Source organism: Onychostruthus taczanowskii, unplaced genomic scaffold (assembly GCF_017590055.1).
Source record: "Onychostruthus taczanowskii isolate IOZ18803 unplaced genomic scaffold, ASM1759005v1 scaffold9, whole genome shotgun sequence".
Taxonomy (NCBI): Eukaryota; Metazoa; Chordata; class Aves; order Passeriformes; family Passeridae; genus Onychostruthus; species Onychostruthus taczanowskii.
In genome coordinates this window covers 1,458,008-1,468,710 of record NW_024506993.1, presented here as the reverse complement: position 1 = coordinate 1,468,710, position 10,703 = coordinate 1,458,008, and the positions used below count along the sequence as shown (strand labels likewise).

Sequence of the window (10,703 nt, the reverse complement as noted above, 5' to 3'; positions counted from 1 at the left end):
ACCCGCCGCCGCCGAGTAGCGCCGCGCCGCCGCCTCCCGCCCGTCCCCGGCAGCCCGGCCGGCGCTGCAGCCGCAGCCCGCGGTGCCGGGGGTCCCGGCGGCCGCCGCCGTTCCCGTTCCCACTGCCAGCAGCAGCAGCGGCAAGAGGCAGCGGCGGGGCTGGCTGGGCGCGGCCATGTTGGCGGTGGGGCCACGTGCCGCTCGAGGTCATGTGACCAGGAGCTTCTTAAAGGGACCGCGCCGCGCCCTGAGGGGCGGGACCGGGGCTGTCCCTTTGTGTCCTTCCCTGTCCTGTCTGTGTCCCTCCCTCTCCCCAATGTCCCTCTCTGTCCCCTTGTGTTCCCCCCATCCCTCCTGACCCCACTGTCCCTCCCTGTCCCTCGTGTCCCTCTCTGCCCCTTCATGTCCTCTCCTGACCCCACTGTCCCTCATGTCCCTCTCTCTCCCCACTGTCCCTCTCTGCCACCTCATGTCCTCTCCTGATCCCACTGTCCCTCTCTTTCCTCTCCTGACCCCACTGTCCCTCCCTGTCCCCTCATGTCCCTCGCTTTCCTCCCCTGACCCCACTGTCCCTCCCTGGCCCTCTCTTTCCTCTCCTGACCCCCCTGTCCCTCCCTGTCCCCTCATGTCCCTTGCTTTCCTCTCCTGACCCCACTGTCCCTCCCTCTCCCCTCATGTCCCTCCCTCTCCCCTCATGTCTCTCCCTGTCCCTCATGTCCCTGTCTTTCCTCTCCTGACCCCACTGTCCCTTCCTGTCCCCTCATGTCCCTCTCTTTCCTCCCCTGACCCCACTGGCCCTCCCTGGCCCTCTCTTTCCTCTCCTGACCCCACTGTCGCTCTCTGTCCCCTCATGTCCCTCTCTTTCCTCCCCTGACCCCACTGTCCCTCCCTGGCCCTCTCTTTCCTCTCCTGACCCCACTGTCCCTCCCTGTCCCCTCATGTCTCTCCCTGTCCCTCGCTGTCCCTCCTGTCCCTATGCACAGTGGTTCCTGCAGAGCCTGTGCTGTGATGGCTCTGGAGCAGGGCCCTGCTGAGCCCTCCCAGGTCCAGAGAGCTCCGAGAGGGGAGCTCAGCAATCCATTGAAAGATCTGAAATGCCCACGGGAATGTCAGCCGTCCGTAAAATACCTCCAGTGTCCACACAGGTGTCTCATAAAGGGCATGTTCCTTCCCTGAAGGGTGCTTTGGGATTCCCCCTCTCCATCAGGGAATCACAATTCCTGCGTTCTCCTTCATTTCTCCCACAGTTCACTGTAGTTGTTGGAGACTCTGTAAAATCTTTACTTTCTTGTGGGAGCTTCTGCTCAGAGCTGTCAACAGAACAGATCTTCTGCATCATCCCCCATGCCGAAATAAACCTTTACTCATCCTGCGGGATATTAATTCAAAATACTCCATGTAATTTTGGCTTATACTTGCAGCAAAGAGAAGCGTGAGTGAAGGAGGGGTGTTATGGTTTGGTGTGTGGTGCTGAAAGGAGCTGCGCTGCTCTGTGAAGGTTTGGTGTGTAAAATGGCAGTGCTGGGAGGCCTCGCAGGGATCAATCCCAACTATCCATCATGAGTCCCTTTTGCCTTGTGACGTGCTCCAGAAAAGCATCAGAGTGCGGGAAAACAAATGAGTGCAAACTTAATTATACAACCAACCCTTGCTGCTTTGGGGTCGGAAAATGGAAATATTCCTTTTGCATTGATGTGGCAATCTTTGCCCTTTGTTAAGGCATGAATGTCTGTGAAAATGAGAGTTAAATCCAACTTATTTTCTTCTGCTAAATGTTTCCCAACACAATTCACTGAAGCGAGAGCAAAAGGTAAGCATCCAAATTCTACAGACTTCTAGAACTGAAACCAGGTTATCTGTCAGGATAACCTCCCCTTAATAAAGCCCTGGGATTCTGGCCGTGTGGTGCTGGAATTCAGGAAAACCAGCTGATTTCCAACGAGCTGGGACAGCTCTCTAGTGTATCCTGCCCACTGCTTCTCATGGCTCCTTTTCCTGGAATTCTGTGCATCATTTGTGTACCTCCATCAGGAGGGTTCATGTTCCTTACTCTCCCCAGAGAACAGATGAAATAATTACAATTTGCTTCTGAGCAACATCCAGCTTCCACTCTGAGACCCTGAGGACTTGGAGAACTTTTGCTGCTGTGGATCCTTTTGTGCTCAGCCGCACAGGCTTTAGTTTTTCTCTCTCCTCACACCGAGTCCCTACGCTTCTGATCTTGCTGTTATTAAAATGTGATGGGAATGAGAGATTTTCCAGCACTTCATGAGAGGCTGAAGTGTTCCAGCGTTTGTCAGGAGTGCCTTTCATCCCTGAGTGCCTGCATGGATCCTCTAAGGACAGGGAGCTTCTGGGATCATCCTCCCCGTGAAACCAGCCATGAGCAAGAGGAGACAGATTGATCCTCACAGTTCTGGAATATCTTCTGCTCTCGTTTTTCTTCCAGGGCTGGTGAGCTGCAGCTGACAAGAGACAAAACCAAAACAGCAGAGACAAAACCCAAGCAAAGCCACCCGGCAGGCTGGAGGTGCAATGTTTCCAAAACAGCCAATGGTTAGCTGCAAATTTGTCAACACAAAACAAGACAATAGAAATAAAAAGCAAATAAAAGACTTCACATTTCATTTTAACATCTTTCATCAGTGCTGAATTTCCATAATTGCTAAAAATAAAGTAGGAGTGGAGCAGAACAAGGTTTGAAAAGGAGAAAAAAACCAAAGTACTCCAACAGCAAACAATAAAAATCCCTCACAAGTTGTTTTCCTGTGACTGAAACCACATGTGAAATTGGGCCAAACATTCATAGTGCAGCTCCCAGGGCTGAAGTGATACCTACCAAGTAGTGTTTTTTCACTCTTTCCTCTCTGAATCCTTGAGTACATTCCCGTGACCCTCCGGGGGTGTGTGGGCTCCAAGCCCAGCCCTCCTGTAGGTCCCATTGTCAGGGAAAATTCCTGTAAGGGAATACCCTGGTCCTTCCCAAGGTGACCTTTCCCACTCCCACACTGCCCTACAATTTTACCTCTTTTCAGTGCTGTAAGATTATAGGAGCCTCATGAGCTCACAGTGCCTGCAGCAGCAGCAGCAGCCCAGAGCAAGCTCCTGAAGATGGAAATGTTCTCCTGCTTTGGGAACTTCCATTATATTCCATTCCATTATATTATTCTTGTCTTTGCCAGCACGCCTTCAAATCTAGCAAGTTCTTTGCAGAGCTTGGTCAGTATTTTTGGCTGAAGGCCCAAAAAATTGGTGAGGGGCCGTCAGAGTATGTAATGACAGGACAAGGGGGAACGGATTCCAGCTGACAGAGAATAGGTTTAGGTTGGATATTAGGAAGAAATCGCTCCTGTGGGGGTGGGGAGGCCCTGGCACAGGGTGCCCAGAGAGAGCAGCTGTGGCTGCCCCATCCCTGGGAGTGTCCAAGACCAGGCTGGATGGGGCTTGGAGCAGCTCAGACCATTCTGGGATGCTATGAGCTCCTCAGCCTCTGAAGAACTGACCAAGACCCAGAATCAAACACAGTCCAGAAGCGAAATTGTGGCCTTTGGTATTTGTGGGGAGGAATGTCTCCAGAGGGGCAGACTCCACTCCCTGGGCATTCCGTTCCCGTGCTCTCCCCCAGTGCTGCTGCCGGGATTTATCCCTGTGCTAGAGCTATTTTAAGGCACGCTGTTTGCAGAGCTGCTCGAGGTGCTCAGCAGGCACAGCTCTGCCCCTGGCTCTGGTGACAGCCCTTCTGTCACTGCCCTGGAGCCGCTGCAGCCACTCACAGCCTCCGCCTGCTGAAGCCATCCAGAGATTAGATTTGATTACACAAGAATTCATTAGGATTATCTAATGATATTAGGCACCACTACTCTGCCAAATTCCTGATGAGTAATGGCTTGTAGTATTGCAGCCATGTAGGAAACCCATAAAACTCTGTTCTCTGACCTTCGCTTCAGTTCCTGAGTCACGGGCTTCAGCTGCTGCATACCCTCGCTCCAGAGCCCCAGCTCCAGCTCCTCCGGAGGTATTTTAATGGAGTGCCAGTGCAGGGGAAGTTGTGTTGATTTCAGACTGGCTCATCTGGGCTTGTTTCCATTTACCAGCTCCTCCTGCTGCTGTAGAGAGGGAAACAAGCGAGGAGCCGGGCACCATTCCTACCTGTTACCCACGGCAGCACGTGGGTGTGGGTGACAGCGGAGGGAACTGTTTCCTTCACCTAAATCCCAATTAAAGCAATACAGTTGTTCTGCAGACAAACATTGCACCCACCCCTGTACAGCTCTGGGCGCTGCCAGGCAGCCACAGAGGGCAGGAAAATCAGGGTGTAACTGTGGGGAATAACCTCGGCTAATATTTAAGGATAAATAATTACATAATACAATAAATAAATGAAATATTACTATTTTTTTTATTCGTTGCTGGTCATTCTGGCTGAAGTTGTGCTGTCTCGTTAGGGATACCCCTGTGCTGTAATTTTAGTGAAGAGGAGCTCCAGTGACACTCGCTATTTCCAGAGTTTGGAGCGATCCTGCAGAACAGCCGGGACTCTGCTCAGCCAAGGGCTCGCACCTGAGTCACGGCACAGGTGACAGCACCCGGGCAGGCAGGTGCTCACCTCAGCCCGACCTTCCCGCTGTTCTGCGCTCCCCAAACAGCGCTGGCACCTGGTTTACACAGGGTTTACTCTCGCAGCCTGTCCCCGGTACCCCCGTACGCTGGTCCCCCGCTCGCTCCAGGGCTCTGTGCGGACCCCCGGAACAAAACACATCCACGTCCCCAACCGGGGGTCCATCCCCGTCCCGGACCACACGGACCCGGGGGTCCATCCCCATCACTGTGATGGCTCCATCCCCGTCCCGGACCGCACGGACCCGGGGGTCCATCCCCATCACTGTGATGGCTCCATCCACGTCCCGGACCGCACGCACCCGAGGATCCATCCCCATCCCGGACCGCACGGACCCGGAGGGTCTCCGCTGTCCGCTGCCCCCGCCCGGAGCGCGGCGCGGGGCACGCTGGGAGCTGTAGTTCTGCAGGACGCGCCCCCGCGGCAGCGCGGCGGTGGCGGGACTCGGTTACCCAGCGTGCCTGGCGGGTTATTTAAGGCGCGGCGGCGGGCGCGGAGCGCAGTGACCATGTGGACGCGCAGCTAAGGCGGCGGCGGGCGCAGCCTCCGGGAGCGGGACCGGGAGCGCCGCCGGAATGGAGCTGCCGAGCCGTCCATAGCCCGCGCCGCCGCCTCCGCAGCCAGGTACGGCCGGGAGAGAGCGGGCACGGCTGGGCAGGGAGGGAGGCGGTGAATGGTCGTTGGGGCAGCCCCGTCCCGCAGCCCGAGGGACGCGTCTTGGTGCTGGGTGGTGATACCCGGGGATGCAGCCCGTTGCTAGGCGGGGATACCCGGGAATGCAGCCCGCTGCTGTGCAGGGATGCATTCCCGTGCTCGGCGGGGATGCCCGGCCGCCGCAGCCCCGGCGGGACCGGGCAGAGCCCCCTCCGCCGTGCCGGAGCGGGGTCCCGTCTCCGGCAGCACCGCGGGCTCGGCCCCGGAGCTGCGCGTCCGCTCCAACTTTCCCCGTGTTTGTGCCCCCGTGCTCGGGGCTCGGCTGCGAGGGATGTTTGGCGTTATGTAAACACTTGTGAGCGCCGATGGGGACTTGGCTATGGGCGATCTTCCTCTTAAATGGTCAAAAAGCGGGCAGCTGTGGGTGGATGTTTCGGAGGGTCCCGCTGACTGGCCTGACAGGCCAAATATTTGGCTGTTTCCTGGACTACGATAACTGGACTTCGGCGGGGGAAGGGGTGGGGGCACATGTGCATTCCCCATGCGTGTACGTGGGATGTGCCCCAGTCCCGAGCGGCTTCACGGCTCCGTGCCCAGCGCCCATGTCCTGCGGGTTGCTGGGGGCTCCTCGGGGGGCACGGGCTCCCTGTCCTCTTGCTGGGCAGGCTTTTCCCGCAGGGAAAACGCTCCATGTAGCGGGACCAGCTGGGGCTGCCTCAGCCCTTCCCCTCCCTGCCCCAGGTGGGTTCGCTCTGGCCGCCAGGAGTTTGTCTAAAACGACTCCAACAGGTGAAAGGCTGGAGTTGAATTTATCGCCGTGCAGCGGTTCTGTGCCTGCTGAGCCGCAGATGGATTGGGCTGCGGTCCTGCTGCTCACAAATCAGGAAGGGAGAACGTGGCTAATACAATCCAGATCTTTGCCTGATGAAGATTTAGTGACTGCGGGTCGTGTGGGGAGTAGCGTGTGTGGGAGCCGCTGGTTTTATTTATTAGTGAGGCTCGGTACCTGTGCATGTGTTTTATTTCTTAAAGTGTGTTCAGTTATTTGCCTTTGAGGCTGTTTTGCTGGGCTCGGAAATTAGCCTGGTATCCCAGGAGTGCCAGAGGACTGGCAGACTCCGAGCCCAGGCCAGAGGCCCGTGGTGGAGCTGTTTTCCTTGCAGGGCTCAGCTGTGGCAGTGCCATGTGAGGCCAATATCCCTTCCTTCCCCTCAGTGCTTCCTCTGTGGCCACGTTAATGGGCACTGGATTTCTCATTGTTTTCTTTTCTGTGCCTTAATTTACACCAATTTCCTCACACAGCAAGTATGGCATGCTCTAAGTGCTGGTGTAAGTCCTTAAGCAATAGCAGCATTGCAGGGTGCCGTGGCTGGAGCAGAGCTTTGGCTGCCCAGCCCTGGCTGCTCAGTGAGGGCAGAAAGCTGGTGGCATCCCTCAGGCCAGAAATTCAGGGTTAACAGGACACGTGGTGAAACAAACGTGGGAATTGACCACTGTGGGACTCAGCAGCCTGAGCTGTGTGAAGCTGTAGTGCCTCAACCAAAAGAAGGAATCGCTGTGAAAACAAAACTACAGTTGCAGTATGTTTCAAAACAAGCTGATGCTGAGCTGATTATTTCTAATGTTTTCTTTAAGCTGCCTTTTGTTTGTCAATAGCAGGGGTTTTTCTTGTTAAAATACCTTATTTCCCCGGGATTAAAGTGTTTGCCTAGATGAGGGATTTTTTTCCCCCATCTGCTTGTTTTGCAGAGTTGATTAAGCCTTGAAAACAGTTTCCTCTTACCAGGTTTCATAAATTAGGAAGTAAACAAACAGGAGTAACTTTGGTTTGCCTTTGCAATCGTGGGGTGGAGCTTAGCTCGGGGAAATGGTTTTTATGAGATGTGCTAATGCTGAGCACCATCGTTGGAGGGTGGAGGAGGCCTTAGTGAGGATCTAGGAGGGAGAGCATCTGGTTTATTTCTCTGATGGTTGGTGGAGCTGCAGGTTGGGATGAATGGAGCTGTCCTGGGAGTGATGAACAGGGTGTGTGGGGGGGTGTAAGGGACAGTTGTGATCTCTGGTTGTACATGAGAAGTGTAATTTTGGGAGCAATTCTTCACTGAAAGGGCTGTCAGGCATCGGCAGGGGCTGCCCAGGGAGGCTGTGGAATCCCCTGGAGGTGTCCAAGCAACTCTTGGATGTGCTCAGAGCTCTGGGCTGGGGACGAGGTTGGGCTCGATGATCCTGGGAGTCTTTTCCAACCTCAGTGGTTCTGTAACATGATCTTACCCACAGCACCATCAACCCTCTCATGTTCCCTCAACAAACCTGTTTGTAGTCTAGAAAATGCACAAATTGAGTTAAAGTGCAGAAATAATCTCAAGTCCTGGCAGCTCACAAGTGAGGCCATTGCAGCTGAGGGGGAGAGCTGCAAACCACGATGTGCTGCTGTTGTGTGCTGTGAGCTCTTGCTCTGGCTTTGTAGAAACTCCTCTGCTAAAGACAGCCCTGAATGTCCCTGACAGCGTGGCAAGCATGAGAACAGGGCACCTGCAGGGGTGGCAGGTTTGGGGTGAATTTTGGGGATTCAGCTCCTCCAGTACTGTGTGTGTGCCAGAGAAAAGGGAACAGCCCCAGGGGCTGGTCAAATTGGGGTGGTCCAGAAGTCTGCTCTGGAGACAGAAGCTCCTTTTGGCTGCTTCTCATCAGATGAGCTGGTCTCTCCTGGTAAATTGCTGAAATGGACAGCATTGAGGTGGAACTTCTTGTTCAGTGCTGTCAGGCAGGATTAAAGCAGATCCCAGATATCCTGAGCCTTTGCCTGGTACCTGCCCTTGAATTGGAGCCGTCAGAAGAGCAGGTGCTGCTTGTTCTGATGAGCTCTTGGAGCAGGTGTAGCTGCTCTTGGCCACCTGGGCTCGTTTGTCCCCAGGTGGGAAAGAGACCAGTGCCACCTGAGCTGTCCCAGCACTGGGGTGCCATCAGGACCAGGGCAGTGCCTGTCCCTGGACTGGGCACTGCTGGGGCACCTTCATTCTTGGGGACAGCTCTGGGACCCTTGGTGCAAGAAAAACACTGAGGGGTGGAGTGTGTCCAGAGATGGGAATGGAACTGGGGAAGGGTCAGGAGCAGCTGGGAAGGGGCTCAGCCTGGAGAAAAGGAGCTCAGGGGGGACCTTGTGGCTCTGCACAGCTCCTGCCAGGAGGGGACAGCCAGGGGGGCTCTGCTCCCAGGGAACAGGGACAGGAGGAGAGGAACGGCCTCAGACTGGGCTGGGGAGGCTCAGGTTAAATATTAGGAAAAATTAACTTCACTTGAAAAAGTAGTCAAGCACTGAAATGGGCTGCCCAGGGAAGCAGTAGGGTTCGCATCCCTGCAGGTGTGGCTCTTCCTGGCATGGCTGGGTGGGCACAGTGCTGTCAGCTCAGCTCGATGCCTGGAAGGTCTTTTCCAGCCCCCACGATCCTGTGATCCTGGCTGGTTTGTGGCTGTGCTGGCTCCTCAGTGCGCAGCAGACTGCCTTGCAATATCTGATGTGTCAACTTGCAGAGTGTACTGGGAGTCTTTGAGACATTATTACCCCATAAATACAAGATAGTTGTAGTTGTAGGATTGTCTTAAAGCCAGGAGGAATCTCAGGCTCCCGTGGGAGGTGGGATGAGGGTAGTGGCTCTGTAGTAGCTGGTAGACGAGCTGCTGGCTCGCCCGTGGGTGAGTGTGAGGGAAGGCGGCCTCACCAAAGCAGCTTATGGAGACCAAAGGGTTTAGAGGCAGAAAATCATGTGCTGCTGGGTTATGTAAATGTAACATCTCTGTCACAATGAGACCGTGGTGTAAATCCTGATTCCTAAAGATCTGCATTACTGGTTGTCCCAAATTAGTTTCTTCTGCTGAGGTAGCAACAGAAACTGAAGGTGCTTGGGTGGCCTGGAGCCTTTTTTTGTGCTGTTTGTGTGTGATAATCAAAATCTGGGGTGTCAAAAGCTGCCCAGTTTCGTCCAATGGCCTGTGCTGGGTGGGGACAGGTGCTGCTTTACAGGCTGGGAGAGCAGTAGAGAGTGTCCCGTGCTGCAGGCCCGATGCTGGCTGTGTCCATGGCCGTTCCAAGTGGTTCCTGTGCTCTTCCTCCCAGCCTCTCCTGGAGGCTGCTGCAGGAGGCAGGATGCCAAAACTGCACGGGCTTTGATCTGGCTCAATATTCCTGTCTAATTTCTGCTCCCCACGGATGCTACAAAAGGACTACAGCAATTATTGCCTCGTTCTCTGTCTTGGCATGAGCAGGCAGTGGCTGGGGATGGAGGCAGATCCCTCTTTCCAGGGTGCTGCAAGTACTTGTTAGATTGGCAGAGGCATCCAGAGGCTCCTTGTGTGGCTCTTGCTTGTGCTGTACCTGTTGAGAAAATACATTTCCAGGTCTTCAGGGCACTTGTGGTTTATGGGATCAAATTTGCTGAGAAAAGCTGTGGCTGCTTCATCCCTGGAAGTGTCCAAGGCCAGGCTGGACAGGGCTTGGAGCAATGTGGGGTAGTGGGAGGTGTCCCTGCCCATGGCAGGGGGTACAGTGGGATGATCTTCAAGGTTCCTTCCAACCCAAACCATTCTGGGACTGTATTCTTTGAAAAAGATGAAATGGAAACTCCAGGAACTGTAATTCAAGTGAGGAGAGCTGCAACATTCAGCTATGGATTCTGAACTCAGAGGAGTTTCGTTTTCATGCTTGTGGTTTTGGTTAAGCTTGTCAAAACTTGGATCAGAACTTCCTAGCAGCGTTCTATGGAGAATAAAACGTCAGTTGATATCTGAGCAAGTTAACCCTCTGGAGAGAAAATGGGTTGGAAATGTGCTTGGAAGTCTGTGTTCCTTGATTTTGGATTTGTGGCTGTGGCAATGTGATTGCATCCTCACGTGCCAGAACGCCAACATGAAGAGTGCTGCAGGAAGCTGAGTGTTCATATCTCACTGATGATCCTCCTGGAAGTGTCCAAGGCTGGGCTGGACAGGGTTTGGAGCAGCCTGGTCCTGTGGAAGGAGATGATCTTTCAGGTCCTTTCAAACCAAACCAGTCTGTGACTGATCATTTGGTGATCAAAGGAGCTTGAATAGCTCTGAGAAATGGAAATGCCAGGTGTTTCTGGAGGAGGATGTTGGGTGATGCCTCTGCTTTTGGAGTAACGTGCTGAGCTCTGAGGGAAGAGGCTTGGTTGGTTGAACCCAGTGTCACAATGGCACAGGCAGTTCATCCTCTCCTCATCTGGTGCATGATCTTCTGTGGTCAGAGGATGATAATCTCTGAGCATGCACATGGAAGAAATTTCTGATCATAGTAGGAAAAAAAACGGCTGCTGCCCAAAGGCTGTACTTGGTTTTTTATTTTGTGCAATTGTTTAGTAGCAGTTTTGCATGAAACTTGTATAAACATTTCTTTGTGCCTTGGCCCATCCTGACCAGT

At 54.1% G+C, this 10,703-nt stretch overlaps 1 protein-coding gene across 4 annotated transcripts in view; it reads left to right on the top strand.

Annotated features, from left to right (window-relative positions):
• The first annotated feature begins 5,118 nt into the window (after window positions 1-5,118).
• The window catches only part of ITPR1 (inositol 1,4,5-trisphosphate receptor type 1), a 159,909-nt gene continuing 154,324 nt past the window's right edge, over window positions 5,119-10,703 (top strand). For all 4 annotated transcript variants that reach the window (XM_041425478.1, XM_041425479.1, XM_041425477.1 and 1 more), the window contains exon 1: window positions 5,119-5,242. The gene's annotated coding sequence lies outside the window, so the exon portion shown is untranslated. The remainder of the gene's footprint in view (window positions 5,243-10,703) is intronic.